The following is a 4,159-nucleotide window of genomic DNA, read 5'->3' on the forward strand; positions in this document are numbered from 1 at the left end:
GCTTTCTCTGACCATTCCTACATGTTAGTATGTATAGAACTGGGTCTTGCTAAAAGGTGTAGGTCCAAGTGGCAGTTGGACCGGCTCCTTTTACAAGATCCAGTATGGATTGATGAGTTTAGAGACTGGATAACAGAGTATTTTCTTATAAATGAAGGGACCGCTGATATCTTTTCAGTGTGGGGGGCTTTAAGGCGGGAGGATGATTGCCACCACCGCCAAGAAATCAAGGGAACGTTTCGACGAGATAGCACAACTTCAGCAGTCATTAATCAATGCTGCTAATCCAGTGGGTTCTGTAAATCGGACCACGATGAAACAGTGTATGAAGGCTTTAAGTGATTTCTTTATTTTAGAAGAAATAAATAGCTCCCAGACTTATTCTCAGAAAGTTTATGAAGAGAGCCAAATGGTGGGGAAGATGCTCGCTTGGTCTACCCGGGCTCGTCAAGAATCCGCTTGTATTGTTGAAATACTAGATCATCAAACTAATTCAATTGTTACTGACAGAGCGGATATTTCTCAATTTTTTTTCAACCATTATCAACAAATTTACACCACCAATGTTTCGGTTGATAAAGAGTTGATTGAGGTTTATTTTGATTCACTTCAAGTCCCTAAATTATCACACAATTTAGCGACAACGTTGCAAATGCGAATAACTGCAGCTGAGATAGCGATAAAATCTTTGGCGGGAGCAAAAGCTTGTGGTGAGGATGGCCTCCCGAGAGAACTATATAAGTGATAGTCGTTAGCTTGGTGAAAAAAGGAAAACCAGCCAACAATTTGAATTCCTATCGTCCAATTAGCTTATTGAACACAGATTATAAAATCTTTATGAAGATTTGGGCCCTGCGTCTGACCCCTGTAGCTAAGGAAGTGATCCATAGCGATCAAACTGGGTTTGTCGCGGGCAGAATTATGTCAACTACTACCCGTTTTTTGACCCAATCTCTTGATTTTTTTAATGTGAATAGGACCCCTGCCTGTATTGCAATGGTAGACGCCGAAAAGACCTTTGATTTAGTTAACTGGAACTCATTATTTTATGCACTTTCTAGGTTTGTTTTTCCATCTTTTATAATAACAATGATTACAAATATTTATGAGGGGGCACAGGCTCAGATTATAATTAACGGGGATCAAGCCGGCCTAATAAAGATAAATCGCGGAACCAGGCAAGGTTGTTCTTTATCACCTCTTTTGTTCACTTTTTTTTATTGAACCTCTTACGATTAGAATACGCACAAAATGCAATATTAGAGCCCCTATTGAAGAGATGGCAAAGCTAAAACTCTTTGCTGATGACGCCATTTTATATTTAGATCCGGAAAAATGTAATATACATTGGCAGAATTTCGCAAGTTCGAACAAATAGGGGGCTATAAAATAAATCCTTCTAAAACAGAGATTTTGATGTTAAATTCTCGGGTGGCATGTCTGCTGGAAGAATTAAAATATCAGGCTATCAAAACTGATCCTGTCAGATGTTTGGGGATTTAAGTCACAGCACGTTATAGGGATTTATTTAAGAATAATTATGAAACCACCAGTATTAAGATTTTTATCTTTCGAATAAATGGTCTAATCTTCCCCTGACGTTGATAGGGCGAGTGGCATTAATTAAGATGTCTATTTTACCCCTTTTGATTTTTTTGTTCACAAATATCCAGATTAAAGTCAACGTTAGTTTTTTTTAACAAATTGATGCTATGATTAGAACTTTTGTGTGGAATAAAAAGATCGCTAGAGTGAAGCTCCCGAATCTGCAATTAGATACTACGCTGGGGGGGCTTTCACTCCCGAATATTCGATTATATTATGAAGCAGCACTATTTGATTACACTGCATGTTTATTAATTAATCCTTATCAGTCAGATAATTTTTTTATCAGTAAAATGATCCAAGAGGCCGGAACGCAACTTCCGACTTTTTTAAAGACTTCAGAATTTGCCAAAAAAACTCGCTATAAGACTCTAGTAGACTTTTCAAATAGTTTTTTATATATGGTTTTTAAACAAAAAGGGTTTTCTGGTTTCTTTTCGCTTAAATTAACTGAGTGTCGTGACTTAGGATTGTAATGCACTCTGCTCAACTGAAAAAATGGAATGACTCTTTCTTTGAATTTATTAAATTATTATTTAATTTTTTTAAAGTATAACTTTATTTATAGTATCCCTCCCGGCAAAATTGCTTCCGCACTTTACGTTGCGAGATTAACTAGAGTGGGAAACTGGTACCGTATATTGAACCATCAGGATGAATCCCCTTTGGTATTAAAGATGCTGGAGAAACTACAAGTACAAACACAATGTGTTTTTTCCTATCAGGAATGGCAAAGGATCTCATTCCTAGGTAACAAGGCTCCGAGAGCTGCCAATTATAAAAGAATGGCATTCTTTGCCAACTGGATGGTGTATTACACTCCAGAAGCACTAAATAAAATGTATCCAGAGGTGCCTAATAGTTGCTTTCGATGTGATACTTTAGCAGCCGGGGGATGGCATCATATTTTCTTTTCTTGTTCAAAGCTACAAGTTTTTTGGGAACAAATATTTCTATATTTTAGTGGCGCGATTGGACAAACGTACAAACCCTCTCCAGAAGCAGCTATGTTTGGTATAGGTAGTAAGGAAATGATACTCTCTGACTCCCAGGGGCGTTTTCTTGCAATCATGATGTTAGTTGCTCGTTCATTGATCTTACAAAACTGGAGATCTGGGACAATACCGCTGTTTGAGAAATGGATGAGTAAAATGAAACTAACAAAATGTTTTGAAGAGGCCTATGCGAAGCGGGTGGGGGCAACAAAGAAATTCTCAAGGGTCTGGGATCATTTGGGCTGACCGTGAATTTTGTACAGCTGATTGACAGCTGATTGTTGATATACAGAACTTTATGAATGGCGCAGCTGGTTTTCTATTGTTGGTAACAGTGTGGTCTCATGGCTACCTTTTCATAAAGTACTTTTTTCAAATTTTTCAGAAGACTGAGGTGATAGCCAAAACTGCACAAGGTGACAACTACAGAATGCGTGCAAGTCGTTTTATTCCTTTTGGGATGGAGAGCTACTTGTCTTATGTTTTATAACATTGATGTCTCTAGTAAGGCACTTTCCTTTAATTTCACAGGAGCTTGGCTGTGCTTTTTGATGCATGAGAGAAGCTGAGATTCTTAACGGGTGATCAGTACACTGATCTAGACGTGAATGCTTTCCTCAGTGTTATACTAGTGATAAGCTTCCCGGTGAAATGCTTATTCACCCGATTTCAATTGTTCTAATAGATGGATAGTGTACATTTAAACCACCTTGTGGGTCATTGTGTCTCTTGCTGTACTGACCAACTCCTCGCCAAATCTATGTTGTGACCACAGGAATCTGGATAACTTCATAAAGCAAGTTGATTAGAATAAGCGGCCCAAGCATGGCTCCTCTAGTGAGCCACCTGGGCTCAGTGGTGTGACCCTGACCCCACTGTGTTACTACACGCAACCCTAGTGCCAGGGACAGCCACAGGGTATAAATAAAGGCGACTGGGTCTGCTCGTGGCCCATCCCATAAACTACAACCTTCTATGTGCATATGTGTTATTTAGCTCTGAGGCTGCCCAAGTCCCAGACGATACATAAGGCAGGCTGTGTGCAGCATACTACACTGGTGACAAGTGGAGAACATTCCAGTCACATCCTTGCTATTGCAAGAAGCCGCCGCCCTACTGTGGAGACATGACCATGGCCTCCCACCTCCAGTGGCGGCTCCCCGAGGGTGTTCTGCGGGGCGGTGGGGAAGGTGAGGGGCAGGGTGGGGGTAGTAAACTCCAGCATACGGCCAAAGGGAGTTAAGTAAATAAATAAATAAATAAATAGATAAAACAAATTACGTGGCGAGCACTGCAACACCCCAGCGCCCCGCAGCACTCCCTCGAAGAACCGTCACTGCCCAACTCACTCCCACAGGGTAATCAAGGCTCAGGTGAGGGAATAGTGTTGGATGGCCTACCAAGGCACTTGTGGCCCAGCTTCTGATTTGGTGTGCTAGTGACCCTCCCCTGTGGTGACCTTGATGTGCAGCCCATTTGGAACCTGAAACAGGCTGTGAAAGAGGAAATCAAACCGAAATGATCATGAAGGAAAATGACAAAGCAGTTGCTACTTTCAA

The sequence above is a fragment of the Lissotriton helveticus genome, chromosome 2_1 (assembly GCF_964261635.1).
Source record: "Lissotriton helveticus chromosome 2_1, aLisHel1.1, whole genome shotgun sequence".
Classification (NCBI taxonomy): Eukaryota; Metazoa; Chordata; class Amphibia; order Caudata; family Salamandridae; genus Lissotriton; species Lissotriton helveticus.